This window comes from Nothoprocta perdicaria, unplaced genomic scaffold (assembly GCF_003342845.1).
Source record: "Nothoprocta perdicaria isolate Ctin4 unplaced genomic scaffold, notPer1 scaffold_17, whole genome shotgun sequence".
NCBI classification, from domain to species: Eukaryota; Metazoa; Chordata; class Aves; order Tinamiformes; family Tinamidae; genus Nothoprocta; species Nothoprocta perdicaria.
The window spans coordinates 567,603-585,676 of NW_020454871.1; the positions used below are offsets into that span (position 1 = coordinate 567,603).

The window sequence follows — 18,074 nt, forward strand, 5'->3', positions numbered from 1 at the left end:
AAGTAATGTATGCTATTTTGCTGAATGATGCTGTGATCAATTGCTCTACTAATTCAATTTTGAATGAGAGGATCTTATTTGTTAAATTAATAATGAAATTTCACACTCTTTTAGCAAAATGAGGTAAGAGACATGAGCTTGTAGCTTGTGAGCATTTCCATCAGTGCATTTATATGAAAGATGCCATATTTTTTCCTAGGATTAACCATGGAGGTTACCAGAACAAACAAACTGTGATTATAACTGGAAGCTTAGGAAATAYGGAATAGTAATGCATCTTGTAGGCTTTGGGTTTGAAGAGAATCCATTAGAGCATTCCAGAGAAAATATAAAATGACGAGTACGGACAATGCTTATAGAGCAGATAGCAAATATTTTTTTACAGTTTTGACAAACTTTARAAACCCATGCTTTTGCTCAACATTAATAAAGCTTTTCCTCTGGAAACTTTGCCAGATACAAAAGAGAAGAAGAAAATGCTGCAAGGTCGTTTAAAAATTTTGGTATTAGCCAACTGAAAATATACTTCCTGATTCCCTTGAGATTTCCATTCATCTTCCTCACAGCCCCATCCTAGTGCTGTCCTGAAGTCGTCCTTCAGCCACCTGCAGAACTCACATTTGACCCTTTCTGTCATTCTCTTCTTTTTTTCCCCTCTAAACTAAGAGTTTCCCCATATTACCAGAGAGCTGTTAACAGTTCCCAGCTTGGTGGGACCTCCTGTATTTCTTTAATTCAGATTCTAGGGAGCTGGTTCTCAGACTGTTACAGTTCTTTGCAGACCATCTTTCAGACTTTACTGACACAGCCCTCCAAGTTTAGCATTAGTGAGTGTCATGAGCGAACCCTGACTGTTTGGACCGTGTAAAGGACATCACAGGGTGGTTTGGATGGCGAGTGAAGGAGTATGAGGACACAGGGCGTGCGGAGGCAGAGGAGCTACGTGATGGGCTTGGATGGTGAAGTGCTGGAGGGGCTGCAAGGAGCTTGGGGGAGAATTCCCAGGAACGGTCTTGATGTTTGTCAAGAGAGGAGGAAAGCAAAGTGCTGAAGATTGAAAAGGACAGAGTAACTCAAGGATATTCAAGACTAACAGAGAAAGAGAAACTGTTTGTGCGTGTATGAGAACTAGGCTCACAGAATGGAACAGGAAAGGGGAGAGAAGAGTAAATTTCTTGCTCATTTCTTGCAGGTTTGAAGGAACTTTTCATCAGTTCCTGCCTTTCAGTTCAAGGTAGAGCAGCAAGACCAGCAGCATACAAGTCAAATAATAGTTTTTAAAACTTCTAGGYTGACCTTGCTCTCATCTTTATCATTCAGTAACTGTGAGGTGAGCGGGGTGAAGTCTTGCAAATCTTCCGGGGAGATAAACAAGGAATGAAGATCCTTTCAGCTAACATCAGATGCTCTAAACTGTATTTTAGTGACAGCTCACATCAACAGTTATGTTCTTGCTTGTGCTCCTGAAAGGATTGAACTTACACTGGAAGCGGTGTATTGATTTGAAGATCGGCTTTTGCCCATAAGGATTCATGATCAGAGAAGAATTACAGGAGGAAAAGCTCATTTGTTGGGCTCATTGCAGTGACAGAGAACTTGAGACTGCTCCTGTAGCCCAGTCCTCTGTGTGGACTCTGTATTTTGGATTATAGTGGTGCTGCCTCCTGAAATTTCTCAAAGTTCTTCTGCTGAAATGAGAAGTTGGCTCTTCCATTGACCCACCTACCCTGCTAATTTACTAGAGAGGGGAGACTCTCAGTTCTTCGTTTTGCTTTATTAACTTGTTACAGGTTTTGCAGGAAATGAGTTTTGACATATCAGCTCGGCAGAAAGGGGAATGGAATATCCCTGCAGTGTGGCGCTGGAGTTGTGTAGAAGGGAATAGAGCGCAGGAAGAGATGAGCAGCGAATTGTAACGTGTCTGCATCGTTACTGTGCGCTCGGCAGCCACTCAGCTGCTCATTAGTAAGAAGGGCAGTAGAAGCTGCAGGTCGGGAATGGGGAGTTCGAGCTGACGTGGCAGCATGAGGCTGGGATAAGTAGAAGCAGGAGAGACTCAAAACAGAGGGATTGAGGGTGAGAACTGGGAGCACAGAAGGTGAAAGCCAAAGAGACAAGGTTGTTAAGAGAGCTTCCGTAACGTGAGCAGGAGAAGGGGGGAAAGGGAGTGGCATAAAGAGCAAGTGACAGAACGTGTGAATACAGACCAGTCATCTGGATCTTCTGGCATAAAGAATGTGATAAGGATGTGGCAGACCGAGTGGATATAATTTTCCATGTCTCCCTCACATTATATTTGGCTGAATTTATTTTGATTATGGACACTTGTGAAATAAGATGCATTGGAGCAAAATGTGGCTGGAAGAAACAGTCTTCACTGCAAATATTTCGAAATTGTTTTCCAAGAGCAAAGGGAGAAGAACATGCAMCATTTTTCTCTGCTCTCAGACACTGTGAAGACCTGGTGGCCAATTAGGTGGTGTGTGTTCCCTTTCACTTCTGCTTAGAGAAGGTTCTGTGTTTTCCTGGATAATTAAGCCTTAGAGAGAAGGCTATGAAGAGGCATGGGGGATGCTCCTAGTTCTCCCACTGCTTTGCAGGGTGATCTGAGCAAAATTGCTTTCCTTCTCTCTAGTTTGTTTTTCCTGCCGCTGGAACAGGGAATTATAACGAGCTCTGCTAACAAGGTGCTACAAGGGTAAAGCATTATTATTATTAATAAAAATACATATTCAGGCTTATACATCTGTGCTCCTTGAGGACTTGCGTGCTCAGTGGCCAGGCCTAACCCTGGGGCATCTCTGCAAGGCAGGTTGTGATTGAGCAGCTTTGCGGAGGCAACCAGCGGGGCAGGTTCCCCCCGCAGCTCTTGCCAACACGCTGCCCTCCAAGGGGCTACACAAACCATTCTCCAGCACATCAGCGAGCGGCCGGACCCGCTGCCCAGCTTGGCTGGTGTCCCTGCTGGTGCAGGAGCGTGCTGGACACCAGCGCCACCTTTTCCTGCGGGAATGTGCAGGGGAGGAAATCTTCCCTGGGGATTTCTTGGTGTTTTCTTCCCATCTTTCTTCCCTCTCCCTCCCCACTTTTGTTTTTGAYGAGCTTCAAAGAAAAGAGGAGTTACTTCTGCTAGGTTTAAAACATTAATAAAAAGAACTCTACATAAATGCCTGTTACTCACTTACTGAAGAATTTCTCAGGATTATCTGGAAGAAATTAAAAAGTTTGGCAAATATTTTGATCAATACTGGACTGTGAACAGAAACTCTCTTTTAAGAAGCTTGTGGAACTATATGCTTAGTGTGTTAGAAGTTCACATTGTGTACACACATTCTTTGCAGTGTTCAGGGTGAGAGGCGAGATGCTTAGCAAGCTGTGAGCTCTCTGGGATTTGTCCTGCATTTTAATCTAAAATTCTGAAATTCTTTCTAAAATTTTAAAATTCTGTAAGAGACTTRCACTTCCATCTGAAAATGCTTCCCCAGATTGCCTGCCTAGATGTTCCTTTGCAGTAACAACTCAGTGTTTGCAGCAAGGAGCCCGCAGTGCCACCCTAGAAGCCAATATTCAACCCCGGTCAATTAACGAGCCCAAATCAAGAGAGTCGGAGACATCACCCTCCTGACTGCACTTCTGTTTCTGGGCTTCTGCAATGAGATTTCATTTCCTTATTTGACATAGCTGTGCAGGGCAACTTCACCCAGATTTTCTTCCTCTAACACGAAGACAAATTCAGCTTAGTTAAGTGTAAGAGCAGTTCCATTGACTGACTTATAAAGAAGAAAGCAAGGGCTAAATTCAGCTCGTTGAGGTAAAAAAGAATAGTGCAAGAACATGGCATATGGTCGTTTGCCTAAGAAGCTGTGGCTTGTGTTTACTGAAAGGAACTGTAATGTGTTGGCATTCGTTGTAATTCAGCTTAACTGGGAGGCTGCCAGGCGAAAATCAAAATGTGTTCACAGTATATCCAAAATACGGTGCAAGTGCCAAGTTTGTAGTAGCAAGATGTGAAAACCTGTTTGAGAATAAAACCGGAAATTTCCTAGTGTGTAGAACAAACTCGGTCCATGCAGTTGGATCTGTTTTAGCAGAGTTTTGTGCTGGAGATTCCCACTCCAAGCTTCTACACTGGTTCTTCTGGAGACTGTGTCCAGCTCTGGGCTCCCCAGGACAAGAGGGATGTGGAGCTGCTGGAGAAAGTCCAGCGCAGGGCTACGAGGATGATCAGGGGCCTGGAACATCTGCCCTAGGAGCAAAGGCTGAGAGAGCTGGGTCTGTTCAGCCTGGAGAAGAGGAGGCTGAGGGGGGACCTGATCAGTGTCTATAGATACCTCAAGGGAGGCAGTGAGGAGGATGGGGTGGCCTCTTTTCAGTGGTGGACAGTGATAGRACTAGAGGAAACGGCCACAAACTGAAGCACCAAAAGTTCCCCAGGAACTTAAGGAAAAATTTCTTGTCAGTGAGGGTGCCCGAGCCCTGGCACAGGCTGCMCAGAGAGGCTRTGGAGTCTCCGTCTCTGAAGATCGTCAAAACTCACATGGACGCAGCCTGTGCCACGTGCTCTAGGTGACCCTGTGTGTGTAAGGGGGTCTAGATGATCTCTAGAGGTCCCTTCCAACCTTAAGGATTCTGTGATTCTTCTTAGAGAGCTGCCTGGTAGCTGTAACCAATGGTGTTCCAAAAACCCCTTCTAGCCTTCAGAGCAGAGGTGGGCATAGCAGAGCACCTGCTTTCTGAGGGTCTAAATGTGCTTAATGCTAACACTAACAAAGAGAACATTCATTTAAGTACCACCACCCTGGTCTGCAGGAACTTYTCCTTTGACCCTTGAAAAGACGTCCCAAACCAACCCTTGGTACCAACCAACCAACCCTGCCTTGCGAGCAGCCATATCCATCCTGATCCGGGTCGGTGTGCAGACCACCAGGACCTGGAGGCTGCATGGAGATGGATGGATCYGTGGATGGAGAGAGACACTTGCCTGGGGGAAATGCACATAGTCACTTCTTCCCTCTGTGCATCTTGCACCTGAGAGCCTGGGCAGAGCTCTGAGAATCAGGCCAAACCAACCAGTTCTGCCTCCATTGGCTCCTCACTGGACCTAGTGCCTCGCAAATACCCTAGTGCCTTCAGCCTCCATGGACAACTTTTTCTCCTCACACTCATAATCGCTTGTGCTTTAGTGACTTAAACCTGTGTTCTCTTGTTTTGTGCGCCCTGAATTTTTCTTAGTCGCCTGGAAAGCCATGATTTAGTCGCCTGGAAAGCCAGTCTCTAAAAGGCTATATAATATTTTCTTACTTCTTCAAGTAGGGTCAAAAAGTTGTGATCACAGAAGTGTTATAAAACTGAATGAGAAGTTTTATTTAATGGCCATTTCTTTTTGTGGAACRTACAACATACTAGTACGGAAAGGACGTAGTCACTGCCCAAGCAGACACTGTTACATCGAGTCACATCCTCACGTGGAAGCACTGTTAAGCACTGGAAGGGGGAGTAGTGCCACCAAACCCCACCTTTCCCCAGGAATTCTGCCTACCTACACCAGTAAGCGCATGGGAAACTTGATTCCTGTACAGTTTATTTCAAGACGGAGTAGGATTTAAGTGAGGTGTAACATTTCCATGTCGTGTCCTTCCACAAAGACGTGGATTTCGATCCATGACATTGCATGGGACAATCTGCAAAGCCTGGCGGTCATGGGCCCAGCCACGCACCCTTCGGTGCGCTCTGGCTCTGCTCCAGCAATGCACTTAACTTTAATTGGAATCTTGTGAATATTCCGGGGCAAATAAATTGAAGGATTTGCAACATGCACGGAAGTGAGAAAGGCACTTAAGTTCTGTGCTGGATCAAGGCCATATTCACACAAATAATCACTGAAGTGCTTCCTATATTGAGTAATTACTGGTGTCTAGAAAAGGACCCTCCAAGATCAGGCCAGAATTCATCAGGGTTTATTTTTCAAGTAGCTCCGGGTTCCTGGTGATTTTTGGGGGTGCGTGTGTATTTTTGCTTTGTTTTGGAATGGGACCTTTGTACTTCAGTTTCCACAGACATACTGGAAGCAAATATTTGTCAAACATCAACCTGAAGCTCCGTGTAATTAGATGGCTGTTTTAAAAGCAAGTGTGGTTAATTTGGTGAGTTATACAGCCTAGCTGCTGTTTCAGCTGTGAAACTAAGCACGAGATACATTTTAATAAGATTTGCTGTATTCTCAAAGATTTCATTGCTGGTTTTTATAATGCAACACACCACCATTAACCTTGTATCATCTTCAGTTTTATGGACCTAATCTTGYGCCCCGTATCCCTGGAATCCCCCTGTCTCTGTATCTTGCTCTCTGCTGAAGCCTCAGTAAGAGAGAGGMGGTGGGAGCATCCGGAGGGGAGGGAGGGCAGGTTGTGGCTGCCTCCTTTGGCAGCAGCCGTGGTATTAAATTCATTCAAGCCCACTATGGAACTGCACCTTTCATGCTATTTTTTTAACCTGAAAGGGTAGGGAATGCATAATGTTTAAATGTATAATTGACACATCAGATATTTGGAAAGTAAAAGCTGCCCAGAGGTAATAAATAATGTAGTGGTTCGGTACTAAAGTAGACATATAAAGCACAGAAGTCTTGCAAGAGAATCGAGAGAGTATCAAAGAGGGAACACGGTGCAAAGGTATCTCTGATGATCAGGGAAACCTCTATTAGGGTGTGAATTCTTTGGTAAACTGGGAACTTGGTTACCAAGATGGTTACAATATAGGTTAGAAAAATGAGAATAATAGTTTATTTAGTACACAGTTATCATATATGCGTGGTACTCGAATGTGGATTATTAAATCACAAAATATTAGTTTAGAATATCCGTCAATACCCTGCGATAGGAGGAAACTCCCAGGCAAAATATAGTCAAATTTGATTAATTCAGCGTTCCTAGCCGAAATAATCATGTAACCAATACTCATCTAACTTGTTAGTATCTTACAGCTCTATTGCTAACTGAGACATTACCCATAATAACATCATAAGAGCATTATCTTTTCACTTACCAATCATGATTGCTCCAAACAGGAGCAATCAGAAGAGCTGTAGGCTTTTCTGACCCTTAGGAGAGCAGCCGCTTACTGAAATATATCTTGGATGACTTGTGAAATAAGGTAGATCCTGAAGCCCTCTAGAGGAAATAGTAATTTTTCATCCTGTCACTGAAAATGACTAAAATAAGTCAAGGACATTTAATTTTTATAAATCATCTTAACACATTTGCTGGTTTGATTTTTACCTAATCTGATTTTAAGATTTGCAACTTGAGAGTAGTGAGCAAATAACAGCATGAGATGTACCTTAAAGAACACCATAAATTGAATTTCCCTGTCCCATAGATACATCTGTAGAGAAAAGAAACCCTGTGCTCTGTCGTTCCGATTGATCTGCGCTGCTGAGTTACTTTACAAGGCACATTGTCAAATGTACAAAGCAGTTTTCCTGACAAAAGGGTAGTAAAGGAAAAATACAAGTTCAGGCTTTTCGCACAGCTATTGTATTTTTGCTTCTGAAACTTAAGGTGTGTGTCCCGCTCAATCCTCTCACCCGCATGCTCCAAGAGATTGTAAAATAGTGGGTATGATGGAGGAGAGGCCTTTGAAAAAAAAAAAGTCATCTTTAAATCATTATTATGCTATTATGTTATATGTGTAATGTATATGAGTAATACTTAGCACACACATTTTCAAGTTAATGTAAAGCTATTTTGTGCATACTGCAACAACCGGGACRTATTTTGCATTTCACTTTTAAACACATTTAGGGTCCCAATGTAAGATTCATTTCTGTCACTCGGCTTTTAATCCACGCTGAGCCGCCCCGGAAGGTTGTGCGTCATCTGGAAGAGGAGACAATCCCCGTGCAACTGCCACCGAAACTGCTGATCAAATCTCCTTATCCCRTGAACATGTCTGGCACCCTTTCTTCAAAATGACAACGTTTTCTTTATGGATTGTGTATTATAGCACTCGTGTGCCCTAGGTGGTGTAACATGGAAAAGCTTTTGGTAGTTTCTTTTAGCTTTTATTAATATATAAGATTAGGGAAGAGAAATGGCATGCATTGGATCCAGGATGGATTGAACTTTTTCCATGTGTGCTGAGAGAGGCGGGGGGAGCAGTCAGATTTCCCTGTTAATTTATGGAGTGACATTACAGGAAAGGAACTGCAGGTCCCGSTGACACGAGACATTTGTACTGGCAATCACTAATGTCCCGAGAGACCCAGTTATCTTTGCTTCATGGAGACGTTTAGAAAGCCAGAACAGCAGCTTAGAAATAGCTACTCGYGCACACATCTGAAGGAGCATTAACAGATGGAAGGGCTGCATCTAGCTCACTCTTCATGCCCTCTTCCATTCTCCTGTTCCCACTTTACAGGATTTTTTCCCAGTCACTACTGTTTTCCCTGGCAGACAGTAATTTTTAGGTTATTTTTCCCGCGCGGTGTCCRCAGTCCCTTCCTGCTCTGTGTTATTCGCTGCGTACGGGAGACGCGYGTGGAGGAGGGCGCAGTGACAACAGGAGCCGTTTCCAAAGGGAGCCCATTAACATCATCCAAGCACCATTAATCTTCTCACGTCCCTCCATGCACATGTCCCTGGCATGTGGAAAATGCAACAGGGATKAAGCAGAAAAGACTTGCTCCCTCCTCTTCCTCCCCCAACACGAAAACACGAGGAATATCAGAAGTTTGATTCATGCCGTGCTGCGTTTGCTGATATAAGGGATTCCTGCAGCTCAGCTGATCCAGTGGGAGCCTTTGTGCAGCCTGTCGGTCTGTATCCTCAGCCATTCCCCATCCTTCCTCCGGCCAGGACGTGTCTGCCGTGGGGTCCYGGGCAGCCTTAGCTGCTGTCACCTGGCTGTTGGTAACCTTCTTCTGCCTCCTGTCTCAAGAAAACAGTTTCCAAAACGTTCCTGGTTATTTTTCTGTTCTTCCTCAGTAAATTATGTTCTATTTCGCTCAGTTTATCCTTTGGCTCTATGAGACTCTGTAGCTGCAACAGGTTTTAGCTTTAGCTGGAAATTGCATAGTACTTTCAGCCTGACACTTCAGTGTTAGCAATTTAAATTTCAGGAGCCAGGCTTCTCCTATCTTCATTTTTTTGCCTGCTGCCATGTAAAACAATTATCCTAAGCACATGAAAAAGCAATATTTCAAGCATTTTACCGCGTGATATCATATGGTTTGGAAAGGTAAATCACTTGTGGGTTTTTTAATCTTTTCCTTTTTTTAACACTGAATTACAAATAGCTTTTCTGAACTGCAATCAAGTTTTATTCATGGCCTCTTGGTTATAAAGTTCTTTCAGAGATGATATTTTTTTTGCCAGTTTTGTGTTACTTCATCAAGTATTTAATCTTGGTCACTGACTAAAACAGTTATAACTCAGAATTAAAATAATAGTGCTTTAAGATACTGGTAATAGTTTTCATCATGTGATTGAAGCGTCGTCTATGTTATTTGATACTGCATGAAAAGTGGTAGTCAATAAAAACTGCTAGCTCTTAYTCTATTCAAGGACAACCTTGTTATCTTTTTTGAGAATTTTGAATAAGTAGAATAAAAATGGTTAAACAGAAAAAAAACTTTCTTCCTTCATATATACTGTTTGATTTATCTTCCTTTTGGGATTTCTCCCTGTTTCCTTAGGTTTGCTAGTTTCAAACACTTTTAATGACCAAAAGTAATAATCATTTGAACTTYGGGGATTTGCTGGCAATTAGAAAGAGTTTAAGAAGTCCTGGCTTTCCAGAGAGCTAATCGCTGATTGCTGCAGCTAATTCCTCCAGCCTGCTTAGGAGCCTCATTTCAGATGATCCCTGTTCTGCAGCTCTTTCAATGATCTGAGTGTCAACCGCATGAGCAAGGGCAGTGGTGCTGGGCCGTAGGGCCGGTTCCGCGGCCACCGGCAGGATGAGAAGGGACGTGTGTGTGTGCAGTGGGATTAGTGACGCGCAGCGGGGCGAGAAGGGACTCMCTGCCTTGCCCGCTCCTCTCGGAAGTGAAGCAAGTGGCTCCTCCGAGACTTCGGGCCACTCTGAAGGGCAGCGGGGGGCAGTGCCAAGGCCACYTGCTGCTCCCAGCATGTCTCTTAGAGGTGTTTAAACTCGCTTTTGGATTAGGTGCTGAAGAAATTATGTTGAGCAGAAATGGGACTAACATGACCAACGCACATGCCCTGGATTGGGTTGTTCTTCTGGGACCTGTGACGTTTAGTGGATGGAGTCAGTGAAATAAAAGCAGAGACTCCTGTGCTGTGGCACTGAGATGGGCAGCGCCCTAGACTCGCTTTCATCACTCCCCTCGGCACATGTAAGGCTTGCTCACGGGCAGGGCGATGCGCGGATTCGCGCCAGCCCCTTACAGCTTTGCTTCGTTGTGCTGAGAACTCACTGCAGCAATATATATAACGTTGTGAAACACGTATGGGAGACCTGCATTTTCATTTTCTGTGTATGTGTTTTATGTGGGAGCTGATAATCTAAAGCATTCGTGACATGATGTTTTTGAATATGAATATAAACTGAATAAACTGAGTTTTATATAGAGCTTTGCTGCATGTTCATCATATAGATGTTAAGGTAGGATTCCTCTGACCAAACAGTCAATGTCTGCCTCAAAATTATATGAATTTTGTCCAACAAGTTCCTGATCCTCTCTTTTAGCTCAGACGGACTTGTTATTTATCTCCTGCTTGTGTTTTCCTTTGGGTTTGGGGTATGGGCAGGTGRGATGAAGCTCAGTCCTACTTAGACAAAAGCTTTCTTTGGCACAGCTGGGTTGTTTCTGCGTGATATCAAACTAKCAGTGCTTCCAAGGTCAGCCTGTGCTTGTGGCTTCCTTGTGAGAATGGAAGGTGGATAAATCCCCTGAAGCTACAGAAAAGTCCTCAGAGCATTATTATWTTTTGTAATTTTTATGACAATACTCTTGCTCTTAAGATAAGTCTTTGTGCACAAGAACATTTAATGATACCCCTTTCTTACAAGACCACGTTCCTCCTGTTCTTGGCAGAAATTTGGGAAGACCCCGCTATCGGCTTCCCTGAAGTGACCAGCCTATGCAGTGGTGCAGCCCAAGGATACCTCACGTTGCCCGTTTTCCATGGCACTGCCCATCACACATGCAGAGTAGCTGTTACTTCTCTTACTGTTCTTACAACCATCTGGATATACTCAGACATCACCAAACTGYTAGAGACCTGCAGTGTAACTGCGTGTAACTATAACTGTGTGAGGAAAATCCAGGGCTTGTTGTCGTTCTTCTTTTTTGAGTGTAAATCAAAAAGGTAGCTGAAGAGTCTTCTGAATACGGATCTGTTTATGCTCTTGTTTAGTTACGTGTGTGTTCTTGTTTTGACACAGTTGTTGGCAGAGAGATTTCAACATGATGRCCCAAGAGAATGGCTTGGTTGATGGTCATATGTTTGTCATCTGGGCAAGCAGGAGAGAAAATAAAGCGCTATCAGCTGTGGCTTTCACATGGTGCAGCTTGAAAAGCATTTGTTTGGCAGTGGTGCCAGCTTAAGCAGCTCTTCCTTCATCCACTGATGTTTACCATCTCATTTGTGCTGGTTAAAAATAGCAAGTAACGAAAAGGGATCGAGTTAATTTAGGGCACTTTCTGACCTGGTTCACTGCATAGTACACAGTTGTGGCAAGTGCGAGAGAGCGGGATTTATAAGTGGATACCACTGTGTGCAGGGACTGGCACTGCTGCCAGAAGAGATCCTCGTCAAACTGTGCCTCTGAAAGGTAAAGCAATGTATTGCACGAGTGCAACGCAGCAAGCAGATAGAAGTCTTTGCCTTGCATTTGGACCAAGCTTTATAAATATAACGAGACAGAAACGGTGTCCAAGTATTCTCAGCTTAGTCACACTGGAATATGAACACGTATAATCAAATAAATGGGACACATGAAACTCGTGGCTTTTAGAGATTAGCTAGCATTTCCGGGGCATTCTTCAGGCATCCTGCGTCAAAATGACTGGAGGCTGCTCTAAAATTACCAAGGAGAAAATTAATGAGACCGAGGAAAGATGTAAACTTTATTAGCACAGACAGCTAACAAAACCTCTGCTGTATTTTATCACATTTATGGGAAGTTACCAGGAACAGCTCCGGTGGCGTAGCTCAAGGTTAGGACTGCTGGGAAACGTGGCAGCAAGAAGTGTGGTGTCACGTCTGAAAATGGGATAGAGTCCGTGACGTCCAGAAACATCTTTAAGGTCATAGCTAGTTCCAGTGAGTTTCTTGAAAATGCCRTTTATTACTACTCTGATTATGCCCAATGCCTGTCATTTTGGGGACAAAAAAACACCATGTCTTCACCCACTATTGCTCTGTCACAGGTAATGAAGGCAGAACTCATTCTTAAATCACTAACTTCATATACACAAATACTAATTTAAGGGTGACAGCATATTGCATCACATTTTGTAAGTGAAGCAATTTATATCATTTATTATTGTCTGATACAACTCCCCATAAACCTCTTTTCAAATGTTCTTAACCCCTAAAATATTAATAATTTCAATAGAGCTTTTGTCTTCATGCTACAGTTGTCTTGGAAAGCTATAGCTGCCAAAAAAAAGCAAAAATAGAGGTATCAAGATGGGAAAGCCATCCCCAAAACCAAAAGAAGCAAAGCACAAAGCAGCCCTGCACATTACAGTGCTGGTGTTTCATTCCCATTGCACACGGATAGAACTGGCATGGAATTTGGAGAGGGTTTTTTGTCTCAGATATGTACTCTTGGTGGAAAAACTGTATCATTTGTCCATATTGACATATGAGGATCCGTGTGGAAAAAAAATGGTTTTTGTATGCATAGAAACTTGCTACAGTTTCTAAATTTCTTGGGGATATTGTGCCCCTTACAGAAGGTACCCGTGGCTGAAGAGAGATGTGATTTTAAGTGCAGCTCAGACCTTTTCTGCTGAGGACGGAGACTGTTGCATCTCCCACGCGGCCTGTGCCCCCAGGCCATGGCTGGGGACGAGACGCAGCCCACTCACACGTGGAAAATACCAGAATGGGCATGTCTGGAAAGAGAAAACGTGGCCCATATGGAGGAAAGGGAGGCAGTGGTAAGGGGGAAACGGAGTTTTGTGATAAAGGAGTTTTTGTGACAAGAACTTGCCCCGCCGGCAGGGCTGGACCCAAGTGGTTTGGGGAGGGCTCTGCAGGCCGAGGGACCAACCTGGCTACGTGAAGAGGAGCCAGAGGAGTAACCTCAGGAATGGCACCTCGTTATGGGACCTCAGGAGTAGCCTCAGGAACAGCACCAGGACGGCTCCATGCATTTGTGTGCGGGAAAGGTCAGTGCCCGGTGAGGCCTGCGGTGGAAGTCAACGTCGTCTGTGCCGCTCGGTCGCTGGGAAGCGTTCCCTCCAARTGCTCATCCCGCTCCAGTTGCTGTTCCCGCAGATGAGGGCTCTGTAAGTGAACGCAGCAGAAGTCTGCCCAGATTTGCATCTAAATCATCCATCTGTATCTGTGTGAATGTTGCTATAATGAGGCGGAGGAAACTCATCTGGGAAGCAACATTTAAACACATTATACTTGCACAGTCAAGCTTTTAAAGGTTAGATAATGTCAGAATTAAAAGTTTTTTGCATAACAACCTTAATTCTTTCCTTTTTATGTTTATTTCAGTCTTATTTTTTATGAAGTTTTGCAATCTTGATACTGTGTTACTAGAGAACAGGCTTTTCAGAGAAGGAAAAAGGCTTGAAGATGCAGAATACTGCAGGAGACTTCTTTCGAGAGTGACTAATTTTTCAGTAAATCTTTTCTGAAGTTAGGTGTTTTGGTCTGATATGTACCAAGTTTGATGTTGGATATTCCCTTAGTCCTTTTCTGAATTGTGGAGGTGAGATCCAAGACTCTAAACTTTTTTTTTGTCCTCCTGAAAAAGCTTAAGAACAAACAGCTGGAATTTGGTGGGTGGTGAGCATAGTGAAAACACGGTCCCGAGGACTTTTCCCTTGTCCTGAATAACTCTTTAAAAGCTTTAGTGTTGTCAGCCCTCAAAAAACTCATGTGATATTTTTCATTGTTAGAAGTCATACAAAGACTGGAGAAGATCTGCTGTGCCAGAGCCCAATGTAATAAATAATAGGCTGTGATCAAAAAATAAATGAATTAATGTGTGCATTCAATGAAAGTCCATTAAAAAAGACATAAATCTTCCATTTTTCTCTGTCCACTGGCTCACTTGACAGTTGAGAACTTCCCAGTGAGCTGCTTAAAATTATTTTACATACTCAGTACCTGTTGATTTTAAACAAAAGCACACGTTTCCACTTTCTATAACTACTAGTTTAACTAAGCTGCTAGATTTTGTCAGGCATGGGGCATATTCAAGCAGATCTGCGTTTGCACGTTGATGGTAATGGCAAGAGCTGGAGGGCTGAGCTGCCTTCGCCAGGGGGTTCCTTCCAGCACAGAACTTGGATTTTTCCCTTTTTTTTTTTGGCCAGTAGAGATTAGCTAATGTTCCGGCTTGGCGCGTGGCGCTGGGAGGACAAGCAGCCGGCGCCGGGTCGGGTGAGGTGTCTGCCTGCAAGGTCGTGAGCAAGGTGGCCTGGAAGCACAGCAGGGCTCAGACCTTCCTTCTGTGCCGCTGCCAAGGCCACTACAGCAGTTTCTGCGGCGGCCTTTGTGCCGCCTCCCCGCGCAGATGCTGCTCCTGGTTGTCTCTGGCCTTTTCTCTTCTCCTCTCTGCAGCGTTTCGGCCCTGTATTTATTTTCCTGCCCTTGTCACCCSTGGAGAGTGTCAGTACAAGGGGTTCTCTTTGGGAGGATCCAGTGGCCCTCGATGGTGCTGGCCGCGGGCTCCGGAGCTGGATGTTCCCGTTGCGGCGAGCGCGGAGCGCCGGCGCCTTCCTGCCTTCCTTCCAGCACCCCGCACAGCAGGGGGTTGCAGTTGGACCTCACCCCCTTGAAAACACTTCTTCACTTTCTGATTCATTGACTTCTTGCAAGTCCCCCTTCAGTAATGGCAGGTATGATTGTGGTATTGCTGGTGTTAGCCTAATGAGCTACAGATGTGGGAATATGGAATTGCTGCTTGTTGAACGCAGACCAAATGACTGAAGGACCATTCCCTTAACAGCTTTTGTCCTTTAGACTCTGTTTGCACCAATGTTTGTGTCTGTAATTCAGGTGCAATGGTGATTTTAGTATATATATGTGATTCTTCTGGGGGTTAAATTTGATGCTTGTTGAAATCAATGGAAAATTTCATTTTAATCTCAGGGGGTCTTTGGCCCAGGATATGCAGCATCCCTTTTGTATTGCTGGGTTGGATTTAATTCTAAAACCTAGCTTTCCATGGCCTATAGGGAATTTCCCTGTAGCATGTTGTCTTGCTTTATTGTTTTAATGATGCRCAGTTCTGGAAATGAGCATTTTAAAGCAAACTGCCTTTTCTTTTCCCTGGCCTTTCTCTCTCTTCTCCTCCTTTTTTTCTTCCTCAGACCCCACTCTTTGGATCCAGAGATAAAGTTTTCCTAATCCATGTGCACGGAATAAGTTTTCTTGCCCTTAGAAAGAGGCAATACAGCAGATATCTAATGATGGTCTCAGCTTTAACAGAAAGCATAGTCATTTAAAGCATTTTCTTTGAATTATTTTMTTGCACAATGAGGAATATTTCAGCTAGTTTCAAACTGTACCCAAACATAAGAGAATATGCACAAACAGAACTGCAGAGCCTCAGCGTTTCTTGACTAACACTGACACTCATGTGTCACTCGGGGATAGCAGTTTTATTTTATTTACCTACATACAAAATAGGGTTAATGCCTGTTAGTGCTTTGGTGCTATGAGTCTTAACTAATATGTCTGATCTGTAAACAGAAATTATATTGWGAAAACTTCATAAAGATTCTAATGAGGCCTAAGTGGCTTGAGGAGATAAATATTCCATTTGGCTCTGATGAGTCCAAATGTTCTCCTTGCAATTGCCTCTTCATTATTTTCATGCTTTGGAAAAAAAAATATATAGCCTTGATAGTAGAGAATGAAATTACTGCTCGTTACATTCCTGGTTTTTTAGTCTTCATGCTTAGCAAACACAAGCCTTTAAAGCACAGCAAAGGGAAAAATGGAAAACAACCCCTCGTTCCCGGGTGGCTGGAAGAGCCGCACTGGACACGTTTCCTCCTAGTCCGTATTTCCCAGGTGCTGGTGTGTTCGGAGCCAGCCCGTCCTCTAATGATGCGTTTCTGTATTCTGTTGTAGCTGCCATAGCGTTGGCACCGCTAAGGAAACGTCCTCTAAAGACGCCCTGGGGAGCTATTAGAGAGCAGGATGAATAATACAAATTTCAGATTTTGCTCTTCTGTCATGGATTGTGTCTGGCACAAAGGCACATTTAATACATCTGGCCCCTCAGTTTTCGGGGAATGTCACATTCATTTGGTTTTCTGAATACTGCAACTRCCTGTTTGTTGCTGCTGATAACTTTTTCAACAAATTTGCTTCGATCTTGTTCAAAATAATTTCATCTTGAGTGGCAGCTTCAGTGACTTTTTTCTGATTCATTTGCTTATAGAAAGGAATATTTTACAGAAAGTATTTGCTGAAAGCAAATCTGGTATGTGGGGGTTTTAGAATTCACGCTGAAAGCAAATCTGGTTTGTGGGGGTTTTAGAATTCACTCCGAAATGTGTTTCTAAGAATTACTCTCTAGCAATCAACCAATGAACAGAAATATATAATGTCTCCAAATTTTATTTAGCAAATCATGAAGGCAGAACTTGCAGTGACCAATTTTGAAGTCCCAGCCTTTGTGCAGGAACTTTTGGGCCTTGCGATTCCCCGAGCAGAAACCATGGGAGCAGGTTGGCATCTCTACGCCAGGTATCTGCTTTGGGCCAGYGCCCTCCTATAACTTGAAATTATAGGAAATCTTAGTATTATAGAAAAATCTGAAGATTTTTCAGATATGAAAACTTAAGCTATTGATCTCAGGAAAGCTCATTATGGGGTTAGACCTTTCCAGGGTGTCTCAGGAGTGCAGAACAGGAGAAGGCAGCATGAGGAGGGACGTGCGGTTCCTGAGAACCATCCCACGAGCCACGGACTGAATCACGGAGCCACCGCGGGTCCTGGCTTCAGCACTTGTGAACGAGCACAGCGCCTGTTTCACAGTGAGGCTATGAAAATCATAGACGTTATATGAACCGTTATTACCTGTTTCAGCTTAGATTCTCGTCTGAGAAGTGCTTTGAAAATTTCCATCAGTTTTCTTTGGATGTAACTCTGTGGCCTCCTGCTTTCCGGCCATTATTTCCACTCTTCCAAGAGGAGGCAAAAGGAGGTGGAGGTTTCGAGGTAACCCACTGCTACCCCAGGGCACCCTGTCCCTCTCGGTGGAGGTGGTGGAAGTTCTCCCGCTTGCCATTATACCGGCATTTTCTCATTTCTTAGCACAGTTTGATACTATTTAGCATTCCCTGATTGTGTGGAGTGCTGCACAGGGAAGAGCTTACATAATTTCATCAAGAAACAGTTGGAGAAAAATATTGCAATCATTGCACTTCGCCCTTAAAATGACTGAATTAATGAACATGACGACTAACACGGATAATATTATAAACTGAAATACAGTTACAGAAATAATATATACATGTGTTTGTAGGAGTCAAGCAAAAGTAATGTAATAATCATCATGTAATAATTGCAAAGACTTCTAGAAAAGGAATCCTGAGAAGAATATGCTGCTTGTCTGGAGGTAAGCTTATACTTAGGACTTAATGATATCCTAAGAAAAATGTTTGCTACATGGTGACTCTCTGTGCTTCTTCCTTCTTCTCCCTGTCTCTCTAGTAAGAACCATGGACATCTTAAAGTAATATTAAAATGCTAAAGAATGTTGAAAATAGCGATGGAAAGCTTGTCCTTGAGCAGGCCAGTGCACAGCACTGTGTCAATGAAGTCAGCTTGTATTTGCTTTGCACATTTTCTGTAATAGATCCTAACAAGGTCCTGTGCTTGTACTCCCAAGAAACCTCTATA

At 43.6% G+C, this 18,074-nt stretch overlaps 1 protein-coding gene across 1 annotated transcript in view; it reads left to right on the forward strand.

Moving 5' to 3' along the window:
- Positions 1 to 18,074, forward strand: part of LOC112944496 (connector enhancer of kinase suppressor of ras 2-like) — a 165,885-nt gene that overhangs the window by 50,859 nt on the left and 96,952 nt on the right. The window lies entirely within an intron of this gene.